We start from the raw sequence: 13,695 nt of genomic DNA, 5'->3' as shown, positions 1-13,695 counted from the left end.
GAGTCTTGTCTTTTTATTTTGACCTCGTAACAAGGGAAAACACTTTGGTCTTATAGAAATGACTCTAATCCTATTCCTCTCCTTCCATAAACCTAACCACTGACCTATTCACTGAAAACACCAGCTATGTTTTACCTCTATCACTGAGCCACATTCATTACTCCTACACCATGCTTTGTACGGCATATATAGTATACTCCTAGTTAAAAAGTACCACTACTTAATTCTAGTATAATTGCAGCATATAGTTAGTTGGTCATTATCAGAAGATTAGAGTTGGACAACACTAATTAAATAAATACTACTAGTTACTATAGTGCGTTAAACCTTTTTAGTTGGAACCTTCAAAATTGAGTGGTTTGTTAGTAGGAGTACTATTGTGCAATGTACTTGTTAGTTGTTACCACTTTCTTTCGACAAAATGTTACTCCCTCCATTCAATGTACATTTTTAATCTTTATACTATATCAGTAGAAAAATGAGCATGATATGTGAATAATACACGTATAGTTAAATTAGATCGCTCGTTTTAAGACGGAGAAAGCAGTATGGTGGTACATATCGTCAACGATCAATGTACAACATATGAGCTTTATAGTGTAATTTGTATTTAGCAACTGTTATGTTAATGCAATTCGAATTTAACTGTTAAACTTAGCCACCATTTCATTGAAAGCATTTAAATATTAAGATCGATGTACTAAAATATGAGCATAATGTAAAGATGGAGGGAGTATATATAATTTAGTTTTGCTGGTTTCCAAGCATTTATTAGTTGAATTATAGTAAGTCTTAATGCACAACAACTTAGCGGTCAAGAGAAGGTGACAATTGAATAATCATGGTTAATAGTGTTGCTAATGACAAGTTGAGGACATATCGAAGAACAAGGAAAAACAATTTTACAAAAAATTCAAAGTAATAGTGGGATACATAACATCAACTTTTGAATGCTTATGCAATGCATCCAATATTGCTTTGGAGTACTTGTTAGTTGGATTAGACTAACTATGATTAATTGCACACTCTTTTTAAAGAAACAAGAAAGTTAGCATACCCCATGTGGAGATAACATTCCGTAGTCTTTCCCTTTCTCCAAATTGTGTATAGATTTGTTTTTCTTTTTGTTTTTCCTTCCTATCCCTTTTTCTTTTATGGTGCAAAGATTCATCATGATCATCATTCTAGTGGATTCACTATAGTGCATGCTTCACCTTTTGGTTGTTTAGTTTACTTTGCTTTTTTTTTTTGGTCTTTGTTCTTGTGTGAAAAAATAAAAAATAAAGTTCATTCTACTTTTTTCACGTGTATATACAATTTCTATAAAGATATTGTAATCTAAAACTCATTTTGTATGTGAGCAAAATGGATTAAGAGTTATCTTAGTTTGGTATTTTAGGATTAAAATAGTTTTTCTTGGAGAAGTTAGAAGTTATAAAGTATAAGAATGCCTTATTTGTTTGTTTTTATTAAGTGAAGTGCGGGTAGTAATACAATAAATGAAGAAAACAACAAAAGGAGTAAGTAGAATCAAAATGCTTTTGGTTTTGCGGTGTCTTTGACAAATTACCCATCTAATCATAAATTATGATATACTTGCATAAAGGCAAGGGATTTTATTATGGGGGACAAAATCTGATTTTGTAGGAAGATTGTCCTTGGTTCTATTAATATTTTTCTCCACTTTAAGTTTGGCACATTATATAGATAGTACCATATGGATTATGACTTCATGAGTTAGACAGAGAAAAACTCTAGAGAGAAAATTGTTTTTGCAAAAGGAAACAATTTATTAAGGAGGACCAAAGTTTATATGTAGATTAGTAATGTATGCCCCCACACCAATAATTGTAGAATAATATGATGCATTGGGGGCTTAGCTTGAAGATTTTAAATTTTCTTTTTGACCTAGTCCTGTCCACTATTTTAAATTAGTTTTAATGAATTTACATTAATATAATAAATTAAGACTAAAACCCCCAGTGTAATTTTCCTATGGTCTTTTTCTTGCTTACAGCTGTAAAGTCTAAAAGAACAATAAAAAGAGGACCATATATGTTTGTGGACCCCTGCCTCTCATTTCACTGTCTCTCTATTTCTCCATCTCTCTCATTTTTAGCATTAGAATTGACAAAGATTTATGTAGTAGAGTAGTAAATGGAAACAAGCTGCACAATAATCCATGGTTTCTTCTCATCATCACAACAAAACATACAATAAAAAAGCCTCTTCATAGCTACAGCCGTATCTACCACTGGAAAGGTGAAGCTGGTGACAATTGTGGATGCAAACCATCCCAAAATGCTAAAATCATCAAATTTATCTTCGAACGTCAATGATCTCTTATGTGTCTTACTAACGAGTATTCTAAGAATATTGTTTAAGAAATTCAATAGTAGAAACTTTATCTAAAAAATATAAATTTTTATTTTTATCTCATAAATCTTGATTCAACTAATAAAAATACTAAAATTGTTAGATCGAACGTTCATTAACATTCTTCATCTCTTATTGCTACGGACACTACTCAAGCAAAAGTAAAAATATCATAAAAACAAAAATCAAAAATCAAATCTAGCATATGTTTGGGAGAGGGGCATGTATGCCTTTTACCCGTGATTTATAGATCTACCAATTGTAGTTTCCAACTCAAGGAGCATTTGTCATAGCCATTAGCCAACGTCTAAACAAACACACTACTACTACATTGATTAGATGAATAATCACATTCGGATTAAAGGATTAAGATGTAGAGATATATTGAAGCGTCTAAAGATCAAAAACCATAATTACGATAGATTAGCAAAATATAATAATTTTGTTTTAATTCCAAACACAAAAATCATACTATTTCTTAACTAAGTATTTAGACTCGATTAAGTTTTTATTCCTTAGATTTTATTTTGGTTCCATCATCTTTCTCATTTCATCATCAACTCGCATTTTCGAAAGACGAGCGACACCACTCTAGAATCCCTACAAACCCGTCAATTAAGAAAAAAATTATTAACTTAGACATGTGTTTTTGAATAAAATTGATCTTGTCTCTAATATTGGTTTTAATTTTAAGCATGGACATAACATTTTTTTTCTAAAGAAATTGTTTTAGCCTTAAACTTTAAATTCACTTTTAAGGAAGTATATTAAACATAAAATAACTTTCAACTAAAATAAATTTTAAAATTATTTATTCAAAATTAATTTTTCGTCACTGTCAAATCAAATACATTTGCCTCAAAATGCAATTTTAACTTCCAAGTTTGGTTTTCACCTTACTTTTTATGTAGACCAATTTTAATATAAATCACTACAATTTAACTACTTAATTTTCACCATACTCAATTTTGGTAAATGAATTAATTTTCGTGGTGGTAGAACCAAACAGAAACAAAATTACTTGCGACACTAAATTTTTCTATTTGTGTATTGTGTTGGCCAAAATCTAAACATAAAATTGATGTCTTTTGGTTTTAGGTTAGTTTATGCGGAGACAAACCACAAAATTTTGCTTCTCGAGACAATGTTTAAACGCAGCATCACCCTTTCATTTTGTGAAACCAAACAACTTCTAGGTGTTAATATAATTAAGTTTCAAAACTTGTGTTTTTCAACCAAGGTAGATATGAAGCATGGAAGAATTATACCGTTCCAAGACAGACAATTAGGAAAGGCATAGTTAATCCACTCTATAATAAGGTAGTAATATGTCACATCACTTTTGCCTTTTATGTTCAAAATCAACTAAAAAGAATGAGGTCAAAATTTTTAAGTAATTAAATTCTTCAACAGTTTGAAGATAATTTAGAAATTCATGTCTTCACCTACTTCACACTTGAAATCCTTTCCCCCCATCTTTTTGTCATTAGTAATCGTTTCTTCATGAGTCAGCTTCCAAATCATTTGTGTTTAATTTCGCAGTATTAAAAATTAACCAAAATTATTTAATTTTATTTAAAATTATTTGAATATAAAATAATTTATTTTTTAATCTATTGATGATAATTGATTATGATTATTAACTCTTATCACCAAGTTAACATGTCACACAATTTAGGGCCCGTTTGTCTTTATGTAACATGAGATTATTTTAAGGCAATATGTAAATTTTTAATTGATTTTCATGGATGATGATTCCGTAAGGAAATATTTTGATAAATAGACTAGATTAATTGATATTTTCTAATTTAAATTACTGGCTCACTCATTCTTTAATTGCAAAATCATTTTTGTTTGGTCCAAAACTGAATCTAATTAAGACACTAATGGACCAAGTCGTTGCATTGTTTGAAGTTAATTAATCAAGTATCACGGATTACATTAGATAATTTACAAACTTCAACATCAATAGTGTAAGGAAAAAAAGGAACATGTTGTAAACCACCGTGGTGTTCTTATGGTTATTACTTAGAGGAGGTCAAATAAGCCATTTTATTTTATATATTTGATAACAAAAAGTTTGAAAAAGAAATAATGTTCCTTCCAATTGACATAATGATATTTTTTTCAAGTTGATGTAAGCTGCTTCAAACATAGAGACATATTTATACCCAACTACATTCAAAACTAAGTTGTTGATGTATGCATATTAAACTCTTTGAAGGAACTATCCAAGATTGATATGGTCCCAAATACCAATGGGTTTCAAGTAAATTGATGCAACACTGTTCTCAATGGCCCCAATGAATCAGAAATGAAGGCCCCAAAAACTGTCAAGTAGCATTTCCACAACTAATGCGTGAACCAAATTATTATTTATATGACAATGTTTTTTTCTATTTAATTTGTTACAGTTCATATTTTCTACTAACAATGGGCATCCAATGTGTTGCTACGAATCGGTCTTATTCTTAAATGGCCACCATCTACACAGGCAGGGACAAAAATGCCAACACTAGAAACACAATTAGATTTGGCTATGTTGTACGAGAAAACTCATGACAAACGTACATTTATAAATGTGTACAAACACTATCTTCCATTTAAAAATGAACACTATATGAACTTGGATCCAAAGTGCAAGATTTCTAACCACCATAAGTTTTGAACTAATTCTTATCTACATAGGCATGCTTCTTTAACAAATATTAGGGTAAAAAACTCATGAACTTTTGCTTAATTCATGAAATTTAAATCGGTCAATTTTGAGGGTGACCCATCTGATCAGTTGATTTTTTAGGTTGGATAGAGGGTGGCATTTCACATGGGAAAGTTGGATTCAATGATTAGATTAAGTGAAGAACATATTCTTAACATGCTCTCTCAACATTAGATTTTTCTTCACACTATCTTCCAACAATTTAAAAATTTTGAAAATTAATTTTCATAAATTAAAAAAATCGACTTTTTTTTTTAAATTCTGTAATTCATTTATTGAATGTTAGAATTACAGAAATTAAAAAAAATTCTAACATTCAATAAATGAATTACAGAAATTAAAAAAAAAAATATCTGAATTTTTTTATATTTCTGAAAATTAATTTTCAGAATTTTTAAATTGTTGGTAGTTAGTGTGAAGAAAAATCTAGTGTTGAGAGAACATGTTAAGAATATGTTATTCACTTAATATAATCATTGAATCCAACTTTCCTATGGTGTGAAAAGATTAACCTTTCCCATGTGAACACACATCTGGATTGAGCTCCTTAATTATATAGGATAAAAAATTGCATCAACTTGTCCGGCCAGTTTAGGCTTGGGCCATTTTGAAATACTTGGGTGCCATAGTTTTTTGGTGCCATTGGTGACATAGGTTCATTTTAGATGAAAGAGAATGATTAAAATAAATTATTTAGATGAGAGAGAATGAATTGTTAAGAGAGAGATAGATACAAAGTTACCTATGACATCAAAAAACTATGGCACCCAAGTGCTGCCCCATTTTTTATGCAAATGTTATGTTATGTTATTTTATTTTTTTTGCTTGGTAGAAACATGGGTCTAGCCTAAACTAGTGTGTTCAGTTAGGTTAGACACTGAAATATTGATACAATAGAAATATCAATCGATTGAGTGCATTTTGTTTCTTCACGAATTTGGTTCATTATTTTTGGTCATCATGAGCAACATTGATTTAAGAGCTATGTGAAACCACTTATATTATACAGACTATGGAAAAATCTAGAAATTTTAATAAGTTAGGTAAGGCCATATTAGGAAAAAAATAAGTTATTTTTATCAATGTAAATAATTATAACACTTGTTTATATAAAATTACTTTTTTTGGTTTCTTAATCAATGCTTTTAGGATATTCATTAGTATTATTCTTAATTTTATAGTTTGTTATTATAACGTTATAATGGACTAAATGGAGACGGTTATACCATATAAGTGGTGTCACATTGCATAAATGTGTAAGTATACAATAACAGTATGTGCCATATAGAGCGCTCTTTAGATTTGAAATGTAAAATCACGCATGTAGTTTCTATGCATTGTCTCTGCAAGGAAATTCAAGTTTTTAAATTAATCTAACAGTGAAATTACAGAAATTTATTTATTTGAAACAAAAGCAATTAGATTATACGGGCTCTGTCTAAACATGCTTGCAATTTATGGGTTGACCAATGTGCATGGGACTCAGCCATGATAGCATCCTCGATTTCATTGGTTCTCCATGTTCATGCAGCAGTTATACCTTCTAAAACTACCTCACCAAGTCCCCAAATTCCTTCTTCTGAAAGGTTAGTTAGTGTCACTGTATTCACCTTTTGTAACAGTTTGGGGGAGGAGGGTTCCACTTTTGTTTATGGATTAGGGTTCTTTTTAACTTCAGGTTTATGATTTTGGTTGTTTTTCTCAGCTTTTATCTCAATATCCAGCATATCCTCAAAATATTGATCTCATCGAAGACTTTCTTATTTATGGCAAACCAAATACCGCATGTTTTATGAGATTTTGGGGCTCTAGGACAAATATACAATCTGAACCCTAACTAATATGTATATTAAAAATTTGAATTCTCAAAATATGAAAATAATTTGTTTGAAAATGATATATTTTGTTCATGGATAGCAAATCGAAAAAATTCTTCAAATCCTATATAATATATCATTTTGGTGTCTCCATACAAAACACTACACTACTCTTTCAATGACAATTAAAAAAAGAAATTGATAAATGGTTAAGTTGGATTCCATCATTTTTTAGATTTATTGAATAATTGATTAATTTGGTCTTATATCATAGATCAAATACACCAATTATTTAATTAACGTAAAAAGCTATTTTTGGCTTATAATAGTGGTTAGAGAGAGTAACGGTTTTTATCTGATGCCAAGCATTTTTATTTTTTTTTTCATATTAAGATCTACGCCAAATGAACTTAACACAAGTTGTTTTATGATAGATGTTATTAACTACATCCGGTCTTAAATATAAATAAATAAATAATAATAATAGTTTATTAAGGGCCTCCGGTCTTCATATTAAGTTTATTAAAATCTCGGGTCTTAAATATTCAATAAATCTCAAGAAGAAAAAAAGTTCTTATTAAGAAATGTTAATAGTACCCTTTTAACACTTTAAATAATAACTTTTTAGGAAAAATTTTGAGCTCAAAACATTAAAAATTAAAAAATTTAATTTTTAAAAAAATATTTTTTTAAAGAGTATCATTAAAACACTCTTTAACAAGATCTTTTTGTATATCTTTGATCCAGGTAGTAACCTTGTTAAAATTTTAAAATATTATCATCCAATTTCTAATATTATATTTCTATATTTAGTTTTATAACGTGTGTTATAACAAGGACACACCTTAACATTTCTCAAATAAAATCAATTCATTCAAAAAAAATCCATTTTGTGACTGTATTTTTTTTTCTTTACCATAAAATTTTCTAGATGTTAATAGAGTAAAATATTTATGTTTACTATTAATATTACTTACACATGAATATGAGGTAAGCGGACAACAAGTTGCGCTGCTAGACTTTTTTGGATTGCAAAATCAATCCTCGTAAACATAATATTCATAGATTTAGGAGACATAACATTATTATGCATAACTCTTTAGACTCTATGTAGAAGGTCAACTGCCTTGTATTCAGACCTAGGAAACAAAAGTGTTAAAAACAAATTGTATAAAAACATGTATTTATAATTATTATCTTGTGTTGTTTATTGTACGACTGTTTGCATATAATTGGACCACTTAAACCCATCACTACTTCTACCTTTTTGTTTTGGTATTCAATGCCACATTTGTCCTACTCTTTCTCGCTTATAAGCGTTTTCTTTTCTATATAAGACATTACGTGTATTTGGTGGGGTATTGGTGTCCTATCAAGGCACCATGAACTTAAGCCATCCTACTAGTTAAACATGAGGTTTAAATATTACTACGGTACTAACTTCAAATCAAAGCAAGCACTTAACTCAATTTATTGATGCTCTATGCCGTTAATAACATGAGTAGCAACTATTTATGTTTTTTTTTTATTATAGTTAAAAAATAATAGGAAGGGAAAAAGAAAAAGAAAGAATAAAATCATAATACGAATATATGAGATAGGGTTTTTCAAAAGTTGTTCAATGATGTTGAAATATCATTTCTCTAATAATATCTACCGGCCATAAAATAATTGTATGCTTATTGGAGGATGAAAAAATAGATACCTATTAGTTATCGGTAACTATACAAAGATCTTGTCTCTTTTCGGCAACTAACAGATTCTACGATTAAAATAAAAAAAGTAGATAAAAGTTGGTCACATTATCTCAAATTCATGTGATTTTTGCTCTTTTCAATTTCTTTTTATTTATTTTCTAAATACATATATTAAAATACATCTTAGTAGACATATTTCAGCACTATTTTTACTTTACTACCATTTGAGTCATTAATAAATATATACTTTTATTAAAAATTATAGATAAATAACGTGTACATGTGATATTTATTTAAGAACTATTTTTAGTTTACTACTATTGTGGATGCTTTTAGAGTATATATTAACATGACCATTTCATTTTAGTTAAAACTTATGCTTCAATCAATATATTTGAATAGGGAAATGAAATTTATACAACTATTTTAAGATAACTTTTAATACAACTTTTTTCTTCTCTCTTCTTTTGGGACAAAAACAATAGAGAAAGAGTAAAAATATAAGAGTATGAAAGAGAGAGTTATCTAAAAAATTATCGTAAAATGATTGTACAAATATTATTTTTAATTGGAATAAAAATGAGTTATACTATAAATTGTAAAGTAAATACTACGTGTCAAGTCAAATACTACAAATTTTAACTTTATTTTCGAATCAAATCTAAAGACAAATTCATTTTGAAAAAAATGCCACTCAAATGTATTAAAAATTAATTTTATGTTTTTGAAATTACTATTTATTATATCCTAAGGGAAACCAAACACCCACTGATTAAATCACCTTCCCTCTCTTATAACAGGGAAAAATTTATTGTTAAGCAAGCAAGGTCCCTTTGGAGGTGTCTATAGTATCCTTTTACCAAGTCAGAAGAAAGGGACAAGTGAAGTTTTTGATTTTTTCTTTTTGATATATATGATATGATAGTTTTGATGTATTAAAGGGTTAGCATTAAAGCATAGTATTTTGTTGTGTCCCAAGTCTGTGAAACTTAGCTGCCATGCTGCAAGGCTTATCAGACAAAGATTTGGGTATCTTTTGACAGGTAAGAGTAAGAGTGACCCTAGCTATAGTAATATGATCATAAATGGATTTTCAAAGGATCTTAAATTTTAGTAAAACACTCTCAATAGTTGAGGAATAAATCACAATCATCCTAAAAATCACCTTATTTGTAATTATCACCTTAAGTTCCTGTTTGGGGTGTACAAAGCGACAAACAAGCATAGAACATGAACAAATAAATGAAACAAAAGAATGCATGTGTTTATGTTGTGTTGTGTTATGTACGCATATCGTGAAAAGTCAAATTCTACGGTAGTTAGTAACTAGACATAAGGTTGTTTCTATTCGGACAAATGAAGAAAACAATAAATCATAAATGCTACTACAGTAAGTTGCACAGATAACCAACCAATTCATCTTGTTTTGTGTATACTATAGTATTAGTACCGTGCAATGTTGTTCATCTTCGGGTCTCAAAACTCAACTGACCATGTTTATCTATCGATTGAATTAATCATGTTAAAAATAGCGCTAGTTGATAAGTAGTATATATTATATTAATCGATAAAAATTTATTGAAGAGCGTCGAAAGTGACAATGGGCTAAATATCCATGACTCACCCATATCACTGGTTTGATCCACATCAGATGCCGTTTTCCTATGTGATAGCACTTGTTAGGAAGTTTGGAGAGCGTCGAAATCGGCAATGGACTAAACATCCACAACCACCAAATGACTTACACACAACATATCCACCCAAAACATTAAAACAATAGATATATAAGTTTTTCTGTCTTATATATCCAATGTTTTCTCTATTTTTAGTAAGTGTGAGACTTTAATCACTCACACTTGAAATCCAACAATAATGGATACATTAACAGAATAAATTTATATTGTTTGACTTTGACCGAATTAGTGGTTAAAATAACCTATAAATATGGATTAAATGGTTTCATTGATATTTAAACAATGGTAAAACTTGAGAGAAAATATAATACTACAACGAATAAGAGTATATTATTGAATTATTTTTGTAAATATTACATTAGTATTCTAATCAGAGTAGTAATTTGAGACATATAAATATTGCAAAGAGAACGAGATGAAGTAAGTAAGTTATAAGTTACCAGTTTATCGAAAAATGGTGCTTCATAAGTTTATAAAAATAAGATAAGATATAGGCTATATTAAGAAAATGTCCTTTACCAAATAGGCATTTTTTATTAGTCACATATACACGTATAAAGTAGTTTATAAGTTACTAGTTCTACAAAGTAGTTTATTTTACTTGTCAAACATACCCTAATTTAAAGTCGTGTTACAGGAGCTTAGATTCCCTCTTAAAAAATGAACTTATAAGAAGAAGGTGTCCATACATATATACATCGATTAACTCATAAACATGGGTTAATTACTTGATATGTCAATACAACTTCAATATCACCCTCATACCTACTTATTTAAATCTTATGTTTCGCTCGGTTAATCATTTTCGCTTATTAATAACTATATATGAGTCATACTCACCAAATAGTTTTTGTAATTGCATATGTCATGTCATTTAAATTAACAAACTTATAAAATAATTTTGATGAAATAGTTCTTAAATTTGACCAACTCAAAAAGACAGATGCAAATGAGAAATTTTAATTTTAGGAATCCAATTTAAATTTTATTAATTGCATGCTTAAATCGACTTAGACTTATAATTTTATAAATTGAATTGTCGATACATCTCAATATAATCTTCTTCATCATTTAAAACATGTTTGAAATCACGTCAGTACCATAATTTTATTAAAATTCTGTAGTTTTTGTTAAAATCACAATGACACATTGTAATTTTATCAAACGCAACATCAATCCAACTATATATGCTTATACTGAAGTAGTTCTTGCTGGTTGGTATAGTATAAGGCAAAGAGCAAATTGACATATAACTAACCTAATATTTTGTGCATGCATATGGACTTTACTTTAGCATGTCTAGCAAAAAAAACTGGTTTACTCATCATTTAAGTCTTGAATGTTCTAAAAAAATCCAATCAATGTAATCATGAATAGCAGTTATTTATATGTTCAGAAAAGAAGAATGTGATTCAGATATTGGTCCAAGAAATTGGAGCTTAAAGCTTGTCACTTCATAAAATCGTCTGCTGGTCGTATCACATGGCAGATATCATCAAAACAATGTATAAGAACCCGTGACTCTTTTCATGGTACATTTTTAGCTCTTATGCATCACGTTATGTCAGTATATAAATCACAATAAATGGGTAAATGAGTGCACAAAATTGAAAGTAAAAGGATTTGATGATTTTGGTTCAATTTTTATTTTTCATTCCACCTTGGAATAACAAGATTTTATGATCGGTGAATGATGACCCCAAAAGTGACTGCAACAAAATATTAGAAACAGATAAGTTAATCCTGAACAGTACTAGATCACTCCCACTTCACTGCCAGAAATGTGTTACTAATATAGAATGTTCATTAGAATTTAGTACTCAACTTGTTTTATTTTTCTCTGTCATTTTGTATAATTAATCCTTTACTTCGGTTCAAAGCATGAATATGACCTTACTTGTCAATAATGAAGTTATCTAAGCAGAATCTCCTATTAATTAATAAGAGGTCTTAATTGCTCCAATTGACACAACTCTAAATTTAAAACTAACTTGTTTTGCATTGATTTCAATTTTCAACAAGCCATACTTTTCCATTACTTCAGCTCTCATTTCAATATTTATAATTCACAATGTATACCTATTGCCCATGCACCATAACCCAAGGCAATGCATTCAAAAGATTTCCAAGAGACCATGTTCTAAAGTAATTTTATACCCCATCTATCTTATAATAACTATCACATTTGTATAACAAATTTGTCTAAAAATAATTGTCATTTTAAATTTTTAACACATTAGTTTTTGTTTTTTTTTAATTATACCCTATATTCAATGGTTTAATTGTACTTTTAATTCCTCTATTGGTTTAGTTGTACTCATGAACATAGTCCCCACATTTTAAAATCGATTTTTCGGATTCTCAATTATCATTTTTGTTGCAATTGTGGTCTCGACCTAGATTGTTGACTCCTAAAGTAGTAATTTTTGGCCTTAAGATCACATAGACTAACAGAGGGATTCAACTAAAAAGTGTGAAACAAAGACAAACTATTTTGAAATATTAATAAAGTCGAAAACGAGTTTGAAAGCGGCTTATAAAGAAAGAGATCAACATGATAGTTTACTCCATTTTGGTCCCTAAAAAAGTAGAGTTCAAATTAGTCCAAAGAAAAATAGTCCTTTACAAAATGAAATTGGACTAATGCAATGCCTAAACCAATATCCTTCATCGAACCGGTTATCATTTCTAATAACAAAATGTCTTTAAAATGTTGATCTAAGGTTTAATCTTGAAAGGAAGAAGTAACCATAGTTTCTTAGGATTATTAAACAAACCAACATTTTAGAAATGACAAACATGTTATCGTTTTAAAAATGTCTGTAAACAAGTTAGCATGATCCTTATATAAAAACATGTTTTCTAAATCTTTTAAGTTCATCCATGTATACATTTTCGGATTGACAATGAGTTTGATCAATAACAAAGTGCAATCATGATTTAGTCAAAAATTATGTGCATGTTTAAATGAGAGGTGAGATCGAAAAATTACAAGGAGCCACCGTGATTTTGTGAAGCTATAAAGTTTAGCTTTTGCTAAAATCATAGTGGCTTGTCGTGATTTTATCAATATCACCCCTTATCCAAACATGCACGGCATTTTAGAACTACAACAAAATCAGTGTCAACATGACTTCATAAAAAATCCATGTGTATCCAAACATGCATGTAGATGAATATTATGGGTGATATAGAATTATCTTGGTTTTGGGTCACAACAAAATATGCAGATGACAAAAAGGAGTTATATCTTGATGTAGGTGTTTTTGTTGTTTGGACTTATTTCTCTGATACTTTATGTTGTTTGGTCAAGGCTTTTCTATCATTATTGCTATCCCTCCTCCTCTAAAAGATCTGACATCGCTGATCAAAGGATGAAGAGGGCGTGAACG

This window comes from Medicago truncatula, chromosome 1, assembly GCF_003473485.1.
Source record: "Medicago truncatula cultivar Jemalong A17 chromosome 1, MtrunA17r5.0-ANR, whole genome shotgun sequence".
NCBI lineage: Eukaryota > Viridiplantae > Streptophyta > Magnoliopsida > Fabales > Fabaceae > Medicago > Medicago truncatula.
The sequence above is the reverse complement of the archived record's forward strand: the minus strand, read 5'-3'. Positions refer to the sequence as shown.